The sequence below is a fragment of the Rhamphochromis longiceps genome, linkage group LG17, assembly GCF_057381845.1.
Source record: "Rhamphochromis longiceps isolate RC_006_pf linkage group LG17, R_longiceps_female_GT1.1, whole genome shotgun sequence".
Lineage (NCBI taxonomy): Eukaryota > Metazoa > Chordata > Actinopteri > Cichliformes > Cichlidae > Rhamphochromis > Rhamphochromis longiceps.
In genome coordinates this window covers 12415049-12429301 of record NC_140573.1, presented here as the reverse complement: position 1 = coordinate 12429301, position 14253 = coordinate 12415049, and the positions used below count along the sequence as shown (strand labels likewise).

The 14253-nt window shown below is 39.7% G+C and overlaps 1 long non-coding RNA gene across 1 annotated transcript; it reads left to right on the top strand.

Moving 5' to 3' along the window:
- Positions 1 to 761: 761 nt before the first annotated feature.
- LOC146649372 (uncharacterized) lies at positions 762 to 11175 on the top strand. Its single transcript, XR_014908135.1, has 3 exons — positions 762 to 1317; positions 10136 to 10343; positions 10927 to 11175. It is a non-coding gene; the product is annotated as an uncharacterized LOC146649372 (long non-coding RNA).
- Positions 11176 to 14253: the final 3078 nt, after the last annotated feature.

Genomic DNA, 14253 nt, shown 5'->3' with positions numbered 1-14253 from the left:
TGACTTCCTCATGTTGACAAGGACCTTCTGAATGCACCATTAAACAAGTGGCCATTGCACAATGAGCTGCAAAAAGGTACAGCAATTTCCTCCCATTTTAAAGCCTTTAGTAGAGGACAGGTCTGTCAACCTGGTCTGATATACTAGGTTTTGAAATATGGACTGCCAGAGGATGCAGCCTTTGAACTGATGGGCAAAACAGGACAGAAGTGCCAGATAGAACCCCCTGCCTCTGCCATTGTGTTTTCCTACAGCCAGCCCAGTGCTTTCCTTTCTTAGTTATTTCTCAGCTGCCTGCCTTATCATCCCATAAAGTACTGAAGCTGTGCCCTCATTCATTGCTGTGCTATATTTGGTTAAGAGGAACACCTTACCAGTGTTATTTAACCCTTTAGAGCCGATCGGAGCGGGAACGCTCTGTTATGCGTAACTATTTTTAAATCCCGGTAGCACTGCAACCACGTAAGCTAGCGCAAAAATTTTTTTTGCATATGAAACCGGAGGAGTTGTACTTACATATTGTGCCATCAGCTTGTCCTAGGTCACAGTTTCCTTCCACATAAAGCTTTGCAAAAACTGCATAAAAAGCGCTTGCAGGAACAAAAACATAATATTCCAGAAACACGCTTTGCCGGTCCGATCAGCTGTTCAAAACACTTCCTATGTTGGAATAGACGTCAGCGCGAACTTTTGCATTTCCGCCATTACCTGGCCGAAACCGGAAGTGACGTCATTTTCGCGGAAATGTAGTCTTTTTTGTGATCAGGGCCTCAGGGCCTATACTGCTCTTTTTAAAAGTTATCTTTGACTTTATGACTTTCTGTGTCGTTTCTGGGATGCTTAGGACTCATATTGCACTGCTGGAAATAGTTTATTTTGATGCATATGCTGCTTTTTTGCAAATTTGCACTATAATATTTATTTTCGTTTTTCCTGCAGTGTATAAAAATTGGTGTATTTCAAAAATAAAACTATGAAGACACTCAAAATAAATTTCCTGTGGTAGGAAACTATTTTGTGCAACTTTTTTGTATTTACAGTTTTGAGGGATAAGACTCTTAAATTTCTCTAACTACAAATATATGTTAAAAAATCAAAAACGATTTTCAATTTTTTTGTAGTTTATTGCACTTTTTTGCAATTTATGTAATTACTATGCACTTAATGAATACATATTATTAAAATCTGGGCTATAATGGTTGTATTGATGTATAGCAACTTGAAATGCTCCCAAAAATGGCTCCACAGCATGTAAAAATATAATATAAGCTCTGGCGGACTTGGTTCTATGGTAGGTCTTAAAGGGTTAAGGTATACGTCTTGACACGTCAGAATTACACAAAATTGAAAAAAACTGGGAGAAAGCTAGAAACTAGCTGACAAAAAACACATTGAATAGTAAAGTACTGTTACATCATCAACACCGTTGTTTCTACTTTTCAATAACCCCAAGCTTTTGTGTTTAATTTCTTTAAAAGGCCCCTCAACGCTCTGCTACCTGAGTCACATGACTTGACACAGAGACTTATTTTAAACATCACTGGCTTAGTGTAATTGATTTGAAATCTATTTTGGTATGAAAATCGTTTAAATGATCAGATTAGACCTTACATGGTCATCCATGACAAACTAACAAAGAATCTAAAAATGGAAAAAGTAACATTAGTTGACAAAAAAAAATCACAGTCAATTTGACCTTATTTTAGACTTGACTTTTTCCTTAGCAAACCTGTGATTTAGTTAATGTTCAAACTTTTTGGGAATCAGTTGAGGGTGGTGAAATCACTTAAACTGACAACATAGGTGTTAACTTTCTCAGAGCCATCCATTATAGATGATTCATGCATTATTCAAGCAGGTTTATTTTGTTTTTTTACTTTCTAATATCCAACTATCCTTCCATCAATTTTCTTCTGCTTATCTTTATCAGGGGCACGGAGACCTGCAGCCTACCCATCTACCAAAGGGAAAAAGGTAGGGTATATAAACAAAAAGCACTGCAGGGGAGATACAGAATCTAACACAAGAGACTAACAAGGAAGAAAAAGACCCCAAGGGCTTGAGTGGATACGAGAACACTGCAGGGGACAGTCTTTTTTAATACAACATACTTCTGGACATGAAAAACTAGGTAAACACAGGTGAAACTACTCATGCTAACTGGAAACACTACACCTGATGACAAAGGCAGAGCCCCTCTGGAGCAAATGGATGAGGAAGAAGACCTTCAATAGCTTAAGGTCATTCAGTGGCAACAGAGGAATCCTTTTGGAGTATGGGCCTGATGATGGCAGCAAAGGCTGAGAGGTGACCCCACTGGATTGCTAATTTGGGGAAAGACAGAACTGGAAACCAGAGCCATTGCCTGGCTTGGCTGTCCTCTGAGATAGCTCATATCGGACATATACCTCAGGTACAGGTTAGAAATCAGACCTTGTAGCTGACTACATGGAGAAATGAGTCATATGATAACTCAGGAACAGAAATTGTGCATCACACAATACATTCCACCTATGATAACCAAGCTCTTCAGATCATCCTGTATTAGATATGTCTCTGCACACTGTAAAGGCACAATTAGGTACTGATACAAAAAAAGTCACAATTGATAACTTTTTGGGGTTACTCAGAAAGCAGACACAAATACACACACTGGAAAGCTGTAGGTTAAACTAAAGCAGACACAGGAGGCAAAAAGGCCAAGGTTAAATTCAAAGGTAGCAGATAAAATCAAATGGTTGGAAAGCTCAAACATAACAAAGAGAATCTGATGATGAAACAATGTTGGACTGGTGGTACTCAGGGAATGAATAATGGAAGTACATACGGGTGAATAAGGTAGAAGATAAAGGAGATGAGGGCTTTTTTGAGCTGGCAACTACTTTACTCATTCCCTCATCTACAAAGTGCAGTAACTAGAGAAAAAATGCAGACAGTTGTTAGCAAAGTTCAGACACTACAGGGATGCATCACTCCTACATAATAAAGCTAAATTAATGTCCAAACACCTGCACCGTATTTAAGCTACTTTGTGTACTTGGACAAAAATAGCATAGTCATATCATATCTCTCCACATTAATAAAGAGAGTTATTAATTAACTTACAACAAACTTTGATTGTACCATATCACCCTATAAAAGCACAATGAAAACTGCAGCAGTTGTGCTTGCATGTACTAATCTTCAATTAGTTGCCAATGCACTGTATTTATCAGTAAGCAAAGTCTCAACTAGGTGTCAGGTTTGATAGCATTTTTAAAAAACCTGCTGCTCAGACAAATGAAGAGACACGGTTCTGATCGATGGATATAGTGTAAAATATCTGTAGACCGCTTTTTATTGACAGTTTTGAATTACACTGTAGACTGGATGAAATGCATAGTTTTGAACAGCACTATTAAACGGCAACACCTGTTCAACTGTTCATTAATACAAAAATCTAATCAACCAATTACAATGCAGCAACTAAATGAATTTACACATGTAGACATGGTCAAGACAAAATGCTGGGTGTAAGTTTGAAAGACAGGTGATTTTAAGTGACTGGCACCACCGCTGTTGGTGCCAAAAGGATTTCAGAAACTGCTGGGATGTTCGGACACAACAGTCTCTAAGGTTAACATAATAATAATAATAATAATAATAATAATAATACATTTTATTTATTATTAATAACAGAGAATGATCCTTGGGCCTTGTCGATGTCAGAGGTATAAGGAGAATGGATAGACTGCGTTTTTTCTAGCTGATAACTCAAATAGCCACTCACTGGGGTGCCTGTGGCTCAGGTGGTGGAGCAGATCAGCTACTGATTAGAATGTTGGTAGTTCAATCCTTGGCTTCCCCAGTCTACATGCCAAACATTTTTGGGCAATATCCATCCATCCATCTATCCATTCGCTTCCGCTTATCCTTTTCAGGGTCGCGGGGGGCGCTGGAGCCTATCCCAGCTGTCATAGGGCAAAAGGCGGGGTACACCCTGGACAGGTCGCCAGTCTGTCGCAGGGCTAACACATAGGGACAGACAACCATTCACACTCACATTCACACCTAGTGACAATTTGGATTAATCAATTAACCTATCCCCACTAAGTGCATGTCTTTGGACGGTGGGAGGAAGCCGGAGTACCCGGAGAGAACCCACGCAAACACGGGGAGAACATGCAAACTCCACACAGAAAGACCCCGGCCTGATGGTGGAATTGAACTCAGGACCTTCTTGCTGTGCGGCAACAGTGCTAACCACCGTGCCACCGTGGGCAATATACTAACCCTAAGTTGTATCTTGGGGTTATGGGTTACACTCTGATGCGTTCATCGGAGTGTGAATGTGTGCAATTGTTGGTTAGTTTGCACTTGAGTTTAGAAGTGCTTGTATGAGTGGGTGTTAATGGGTGAATGAGGCATGTAGTGTACAGTGCTTTGAGTACTCCGGGAGAGTAGAAAAGAGCAATATAAGAATCAGTCCATTCCAACCAAGGTATGCAGAAGAGCATCTCTGTACAAGACTTCTAATCATGAATCAGATGGGCTACAACAGCAGAAGACCATACTACGTGCCATTCCTGTTACCCAAGAACCTGAAACAACACTGGACAATAGAAAATTGGAAAAACATTGCCTGGTCTGATTAGGGATGGTATCGTTTAGGTTTTATCCGACACCAGTACCAACCCTGTACTTTTGATACGGTGCCGGTGCTTAAACGGTGCTCGAACCGGTGCTTAAAGAATGGAGAACACAAACTTTGTCCAAAAACCTCTCATGTTCAGCTGTTTTTTTGTAAAAAGAAAACAATGTTAGCCTTTTCTGCAGCTATAGGGGATTTATGGCATCACTCTTGGCTGGAAGCAGTGCTTAAACAATGGAAAAAACAAACTTTGTCCAAAAACCTCTCATGTTTAACTGTTTTCCACTTTTTCTTTGGTCATTTTAGCCTTTTTGGCCAGAGTGAAGGAAGCATCTGCCATCAAACAAGAAGACAGCCACATGTAATTACGACGGTGTTTGCTAGTTCACCTTACATGCATTAATGTAATAACGTGGTTAGCCTACTCAATGTAAATTACACACGAACAACATTAAGCTACTCACGTAGAGAAGAACGGCTGCTGCTGCCATCATCATCCGTCATCATTTCTGCTACACTTGCAGGGCTAGGGGCCAGGACTCTCCTCTTCGGGTTTTTGGGGGATGTAACTCTGGGTCAAATAACAGGCAACCCACGCACAGTAGATGTGCTCGGTGTGAGGTCTTGCAGCAAGCAATCAAATACGGCGCATTTCTCGGCTTTTAACAAAATGCTCTGTGTCTCACCAAGATGGCGGCGCGCACAGACGCAGCGGCCCGGAGCTCCTACACTTTTGCACTTTTGGTGGTACTGTGTATTATTTCACACAGTCTGGGGTTACTTCAATACAACAGAGATGATCTACTACAACTAAGCCGTGGAGATCTTCAACTAACATCCGAGTATCTCATCCCCCCGGAGATCGTTAAGCAACCCCCGGGGCTACCCGCAACAGCAAGCCGCAGGAGGAGACGTTGCGAGCGGAGGCAGAAGAGAGGCAAGCGGGGAGGCCTGTGGGCACGGCTAAAGACTAGTCCGTTTAAACCACCACTCCCGATCATATTCCTCTCCAACGCCCGTTCAATCCGTTACAAACTGGATGAAATACGACTGCAGATCGCCACTCGACGGACTTTTAATAACTGTTCGTGCATGATTTTCACTGAAACCTGGCTGGACAGCGCCATTCCCGATGCGGCTCATTGTTGTATTTTGTCATGTTTCTCAGGTCTTTGTCTGAATTTCTACGAACATTATTGCTAAGGATTGTCTTATTGCATTGGAGTCACACTGGGTTAAATATGTACACTTGGGTTTTAAGGGGTATTTATTATTTTCTTCTTTTTTTGGGGTTGTATGGAAGCCCCAAACGCAATTTCATTGTTCTTGACAATGACAATAAATAAATAAATACTAAAAATAAATACTAAATACTAAATGCTGTACGTCGCCAGGTGTTTCATCAGATTCGAGGTGTTACCTCCTTTGCACAGTATCACCTTCAAGTACTTGTTGCAGGCTGCTGAGTTTGCATCTTTTCCTGTGAAGTACAGCCATACTTTTGACCGCTTCACTTTGGGCATTTTTAATCTGTCGCTCTGCTCTAAAAGAACGTACGTACCTGGGCCCGCCTACTAAGCTCGCAAAGGTAAAATGATTGGCTGGAATCCAAAGTGTATGATGTCTCAGTAAAAAAAAGCACAGAAACGAAGCACCGAAATGTGCGCTGCTTTTCGGTCTGGTTACTACCGTTTATGTCAGAACCGGTACCCATCCCTAGGTCTGATGAGTGTCAATCTCTGTTGCCACATTCAGATGGTAGAGTTGAAACTGAGCATAAATTACATGAAGGCATGAATTTTGCTTCTATCAAAGGTTCAGGCTGCTGGTGGTAGTGTGTTCTTGGCACACTTTGGGCCCCTTACTACTAACTAAACATGATTTAAATGTTAGAGACTGCCTAAGTTTTGTCGCTGACCATTTTCATCCCTTTATGACCACAGTGTGCCCATTTTCTAATGGCTGCTTCCAGCAGGACGTCACAAAGCTCCAATCATCTGAAAGTAGTGTTTTGAAAATGACAATGAGTTCACTGTACTTAAATGACCTTTTCAGTCTCACTTAACTCAATCCATTAGCGCACCTTCGGGATTTGGTGGAATGGGGGAATCACATCATGGAAATCTGCAGCAACTGTGTGATACTATCATGTCAATATAGACCAGAATCTCAGAGGAATGTTTCCAGCACCTTGTTAAATTTGTGCCATGAAGAATTAGGGGAGTTCTCAAGGCAACAGGGGGTCCAATCCGGAACTAGCAATGTGTACCTAATAAAGTCTCCTGTGAGTGTTGTGCACTATATAGTGGGTTAATTTCAGCATATTGATTTATGTGGTGGTAATAAGGGCAAGGAGGTGTGGCTACTCTGAAACAACAGATGAGTTAGAATCTTAGAAATTCATGAAAAATTTTACTGTGGTGTTGCTGAAAGTGGCATCACAAATGAATGTGGACCTAAGGGGATGACAGTGAGAAAGCAAGAGTGAGCGAGTGCCTGTGTGATAGGAGAGAATATGCCAGAATTTGTAAGATGGGACCCCCCCCCCTGTGAGGTCTATTAGCTGATAGATCTACAAAGTGAACAGGCTTCCATGACAGTAGGTGGGACATTATAATACAGATTTAAGTGCTTCCCATTGGTCCACCTTCAACCTGCATAAAAGATTATAAAGAGGGAGGTGCTGCAACAGGCTGAAAAAAATGAGGCTTTGGAGAAAAAAAACTCAGGAATTTCATCGCTTCCAGTTTTGACTTCTTCTCCTCCTATATCAGTGCTGATGTGGAGGAATTGCCTGATGGGTGACACCATTCAGGACATCATTCAGGAGAATACTGCAGTGGTATTTGGCACTGAAACAGCGAGCTCCAATGGATGTGGTTGTGAAACAACTATGACTTGTAGAATGTGATTTGAATGAAAATAGTCAAAATATTCAAAGGTTTGTCTTGCTAATGAATGTAACTCTTCTTTCCATTATGTTCCCACAACTCTGCACTCTGCAACCACTTGTCTCATGTTTACTTCTACATGTTTTTTTTTTTAATCCTAAAGAGAAATGGAAGTGAAGCACAATTACCAAAACACACTGCTCATCAGCTGTGAGCTTGGATGGATGCAAGTTATTGGTCCTTGCTTTTCATGAATATATTCAAATTGTAGTTGTCACGAACCGTAGTTCAGCACACAAGCTGGACCCAGAAGCAGAGACAACACGCCAATGTGCGCGCAAAATATATTTTTAACTAAGGGTGTCCCGGAAGGGTCAAAGGAAAACACGCCAATTAACTGGAAACCAAGGGGCCGGGAGATAAAAAACTCAGGAACACCGTAGTCGGGACTGAGGGAGGCTGCAACAGAAAGAGGAAGAGAGTTACTGGGGAACGGGGAAATAACAGCATAAGCAGGGTAGAGTTGTTAATCTTACGATCAAGGCTGGGCCGTAGGAACCAGAGGGAGGGGTGAGGGTCCGCGGGAGAGCTCCAGGGAAAACAGAGGAGATGAAGACCGGTGGTGATCTGAACTCCAGGCGGGCAGGAGGACAGGCAGGTGAGGGCTCAAAACACTGAGCTGGGTTAAATAGTTCACCTGATGATTGCCTGGGATGGGATGCAGGTGTGGAGTCGACAGCCACACCCGTGGGCGAGGGCATTCCATCAGCTCCTTGGACACCGGGCCGTGGACCATGACAGTAGTGGTGAGTGCTGAGTTCCACACTATGACATTTGAAGAGACTCACATTTGTTTTTGCTACTAAGTGAGGTGAATCATTGCAGTCATACTTTTTTGTGAACATCCAAGAGCAGCTATGACAACTCCAGTGCCGAGACCTGTGGAGTACTACACTGGAGGAAGAAACAGAACTGGAACAGATAATTGGGCTTTTTTGTTTTTCATTGACTTTCATTCAGTTCTAGTCAGGGGATCTGCAAAATATTTGAACAGCTCCAGATACCCATGTTTCACTGTAACACTGTCAACTAACATTTTTTTCATTCAGTGGAGGGTCATCTTCAACAGTCATTTGCAGTTTACTCTACACAAGAAAGTAATCTTTTTCCCCCATTTCTTACCAGCGTGCTGCTGACAGAGCCTTTGACATTAAAACCACATTTTAATCAATCATTTTACTTCCAGTGGGTGGACAAAAAAGTCATAGCAGTATCCTTGCCTGGACACACAGTGTCAGACTTTAGCAGACAGGGGTAATGCAAATCTTAAACAATGATAAATAGTCCTTGATTAAACTTCTGCCTGTGAGGGGAGCTGGATTTGATAGCATGAGAGTGCGAGATCATTTGCAACGATTATGTCAGATTCTTGTTATAGAGAGCCAATCCCCGAGAATTAACTTCAGTTCCGGAACTCTAATCATTTTTAACCATCCAGCTGAAATGAAGGCAAGAGTGATCGATATGAGTTTGACTGATTCCATGTGGGGTCACTCCACTTCTTATCTTCTTCTCCAATAGCATTGACAGATGAATTTAACAAGAGGGGCACTATCTGCCTTGCCAAGAATAGAACAACTAAACTATCTGCGGCCTTGCTTGCATGGTTTCAGCACTATTGATGAATATATCACTGTGAGTTCAGTCAGAAGGAACCAATCCTCCTCCTCTTCTTTTCCTTTTCTTTCTTTTTTTTAATCATCACTTTGGTTAGATTTCTTCCCACGGAGCTGGGTGCGATGACCCACAGTAAGCTGCATCTTTACAAGCAGACCTGAGTGCTGTTAAATGGAAATGCTCTCTATACAAAAATGCATTTATTCCATCTAATCTGCTTAAGGTCATGAGTGCTGTAATAGCTCAGTAATCAAGTTGTAGGCAATGCATGTGGTGCAGTACATAAAAATAGTTTCTAACAGCAAATGTATGTGTGTGTATGTGTGTATCCATCAATAATTAAATATACCTATTGTTAACAATAAATAAAAGCCTAATTATTGGTAGCTGACAAATAGTTTTAGTTTGTTATTACTTATGTTTATTAATGTAATGAGTTTATGAATTGAAAAAATACTTTTTGTTAATTTTACCAACTCTAAATGTTGACAAAGGTTTCCTTACTAATTAGTGTGCCCATTGTCATCCCTTAGATGAACATCTCCTTGATAGACATCTAGAAAATGCATGAGCTAAAAACAAAGTGTAAACCTACTCAAAACGTTTTTTTCATTTTTTAATAGAAATAAAAACTTCTCAGCTCCCACCTGAGCAAGTAAACCCAGGTAGAGTTTAATCTAGAGTCGACAGCTGCTAGTATTAGCTACGCACACACACACACACACACACACACACATATATATATATATATATATATATATATATATATATATATATATATATATATATATATATATATATACACAGCAAATTCAAAAGTGTTACATTTTTTGGTGTTAATAGTCTCCTTGCAAAAGTAGAGTTAATTTTACTCTAAGTAGAGTCACATTCTTTTAATGTAACTCTGAGGTGTAAAATGATAGTAGTTAAAATCGAGTGTTAAAAATGAGTGTTTCTCTGTCAAATCTGGAGGTGTTACAATGGAAACATTAACTCTTGACCTCTTAACTCTGAACTCCTACAGGGGCTATGACACCAACAGAGTAAATTCACAGACTCCGCCCCCAGCACGGCTCCAATCGAAGCTGAAGTGAAGCCGTTTCAGAACATTTTGCTCTACATATTTGAGTTGTTTGCCATGCTTGGTAAGTCATTTTTTCAAAGATTGTTTCAATTATTATTATGAGCTTTTACTTCTGTGGCTCTTTGGAGTTGAGACAAAGCTGTGTGAAAGGCATTAGCCGTGTTGCTCGGTGATAGCATAATATTCTGTTTTAGCTAGCTGAAAGGTATTGTTTGCGGGCAAATACCACAGCCTTGGAAAAAAAGCTTGCATGTGAATTTTCAGTCAAACTTTTGGTCAAATACACCTAAAACAATGTCTAGAATGTGAAATGTTGGTATAATGGTGCTACTTGAAGCCTGAAAACGATCGGCCATAAAAAAAAACGAGCAAACAGCAATAACTGACGTCCTGACTCGATTCTACGTTAGCATAGATCCCTTCAGAGATTTGTGCACACGGTTTAGGTAAAAATGAAAAAGGTTGAGGTTTTACATTTAGTTCAGTATTACCTGTTGCCTGTGTCTTTGTCTTTTGGGAAAATACTTTACACAAGTAATGGCTCAAAGAGGATTCCTTTTTTTTACTGTGCTGCAATTGATTACCGGATTATTTGTGCCATTAATTAGTGTCAACTAATTTTTTTTTTTTCAATCTCCACATAGGATATGCTTGTGAAGATGGAATATGGGGGAGAGCAGAAGTGCGCTGAAGTTCCACAAAGTGATGAATGAAGGACATGCATATTGTATTGAAGAAATAAGTGATGAGAATGCTGTTATTTGCATTTACCATGTCAGACCTTTTGATAAACACAATTCTAATGAAAGTGAGAACATGTATACTGTTACATCTTTCAGAAAATGTTTTGAAATTGTGGTGCACAGTTCAGAATAAAAGTTTTTCAAAAACCATTGCATCTTTTTAGTAAATGTTTATTTCCAAAAGAAATTTCTAGAAGTTCAGAACAGTAAAATTCCTGCTTTTTAGAATGAATTAGAAGATAACTCTTACGTAGTTAAACTAAAATACTCTTTGAGAGTTAATATATAAACTCTTAACACCAAGTGTTAAATTATCAACTCCAGACAGATTTGGTGTTTAACACTAAATCAGAGTTAATGTACCAACTCTCCAAAAAGAGTTAAATTAACACTCTCTGGTGTGGACCCATATAGACACTTTAATAGTGTTGAAATCAAATCCGACAGTGTTAATTTGGACATGGTGGATTTGCTGTGTATATATATATACACAGTGTTGGGAAGGTTACTTTTAAAATGTATTCCATTACAGAATACATGCCCCAAAATGTATTCTGTAACGTATTCCGTTACGTTACTCAATGACAGTAACGTATTCTGAATACTTTGGATTACTAAATATATCATCATGCTTTTTACAACAACGTGAATGTACTATTGCTGTGTGATTTATTACTATTACTGAAGGTCCGCGTCTCCGAACTGTAGCAAAGGGACCTCTGGCTAATACAGCGGGGTCCCTGTCGGCTCGTAGCCGAAAACTAGCTTTACTTTGTTGTGTGGGTCAACTTTTCTTGCGAGAGACAGAGAGAGGCGTTGAAAGGCTGCTCCAACGGAACTTATTGTTTTCGGAGGAAAACACGAACACAGCGTACAGTCGAGTCTTAATAGCTTACTTACAACTGGGCTCGTCAGGCTCTCTTCTTGGCTGAAGTGGTTATTATTATATTTACATGCTTCCAGCTCCCGTTTTTCCTCGATGACAACTCGTACCTTTCCACTCCCCTTTTTCTCTCTCCCTCCTCGCGCTCACAGACCCATAACGTGTATGGCAGTCCATTCTCCCTGCAACACGGACTACACTGGCCATGATGCTACATTCTTTAGAGCTAAAGCCTGTTAGCTTAGCACAACAACAACAACGAAAAGGCGCTCTCTCACCCAGGAAACACACAGTCGCAGAGAGAGAGAGAGCGAGTCCTGACCCGCGACAAAATGAAACGGGAAAGTACCGCAGTGTAATCCATTTATTTCAACAAAGTAACTGTATTCTGAATACCACCTTTTTAAATGGTAACTGTAACGGAATACAGTTACTCATATTTTGTATTTTAAATACGTAACGGCGGTACATGTATTCCGTTACTCCCCAACACTGTATGTATATATAGTATATTAAGAAAATCTAACATTATCCTTCTATCAACTATATTCTATGTGTGCGTGTGTGTTAAGATAAAAAATGCACAGTCTTGCAGTATATTTTAAGGTAAAGTACTTACATGGTGGCATAGTTTGTTTTTCTAAAGATTGATTAAGTGCGGTGCATAGGTTAACAAGATCCCACTGTGGGAAATGATCAAGGACATTTATTAATATCACAGCATGTGCAGGCCTGGGGAAAAAGGCCACTCTTTGTTTTTCAAAGCAGTATTCTATCCTACAGTGTCAGTGCAGAGGCAGGAATTACATATTTACCACTTGCCCCTTAGGTTCTGAGACATTTTTGTATCAAATGTATTTCTTCTGATTTTCTGACTAGCAGAGAAGAACAGGAAGTCCCTATAGACATAGCTTTCACTCTATTGATGAAATCCAGCCTGCAAATGAGACACTGAACACTTTTTTTCAGTTTGTCTGGTTCCCTTACTAATGTTGTTGGTAGTGAACGGTTCAACTGAACAGATGTAACATTACAAAAAAATAATGATTTTTTTCATGTAAATGTGAAAACATGCATATATCGTTATAAATACACCATTATGAGTTTTTCACCAAAGTCAGAATCTGCTAAAACCATCATGAGTGAAAAAGTTGAGTTTTGTTTCAGTGAACATGTGTGGTAGAGAAAAAAATGAATGCCTTTTAGTTTGGGGGTTACTGATGTCAGAATATCATCGATGTGAAAATATTATCCTCAGGGAGAAGTGTGTTGTGTGTTGGTGCGTGTTTGTTTCTTGTCATTGTTTGATAATGTGAAAACCATGCCCATAAATCATACTTTGATAGAAATGAAATAGTTTTTAAGTTAGACACTGGAGTTTTTTTGTGGCCATCGATGCACTTTTACTTTGTTAAGCAAATGTTCAAGCAATATGAGCTTTCAAAAAGCTCCAATAGGGCAAGAGGGCTCTGAGTCATGGCTACAACATCTAATAATGTAATAAAGTTCCATATTTCAAACATCCAACACACACAAGCGTTTACTTGTAGTAATGGTTATTTTACAAATGTAAGTCAAGTATGTGCTGTTTTACCTTTGGTATGACCCTAACCAAATAGTATTCATCTGTCAATGTAGGTAGATACCCTACATTGACAGATGTTAACTGTTTGCATATTTTGGTGAAGCACTACTGCTGCTTACTGCAGGTTGAAAGATTAAATCACTTTTTTTAATATATATAAAACACATGCAGTAGCAAAAGTAACAGAATAGTAAAACAAATTTCATATGTTTTCATCTGTTGCTGTAAGCATATCAGTTTCTCCCAGTGTATTACAAGCCAAAGTGTAGAATTTTTGTAGCTCAAATCTCCAAGCAGATGGTGTGAGTTAATCAGATAAACATGTTAATCCTATGTCTTATAGTTCAAGTAGGGTAAATCCTTTATTCCTTGGAGGAGCAAGGTCAACTATGGTTTGGTCCCCTCCAACTGGTACAAATATATAATAAGGTGTCTTTTAATTTGACAAACCAAAGGCCTATAAGCTTAGTGTTTGACTAAACTACTGGTACTAGTAGTTTGTCTTTGACAGCATATAAAAGATTTCTTTGATAGCATTCATTAGACTGACTAGCACTCAGAGTCAAAGGAACACAGTGAAGATTTAATAAGGAGGATCTGCAGATTCCAAGATCTTTATTTCAAGCAACTGTAAACACTGTGACAGATGTGTCAGCGTAATGCCAAGGTTTGGAAGAAGACTTAAACTGTCACCCTAAGATGAGAGGAAATTGGTTAGGATACTCAGGGTAAACCCAGGAACCACCAAGGCTCAAGCAGC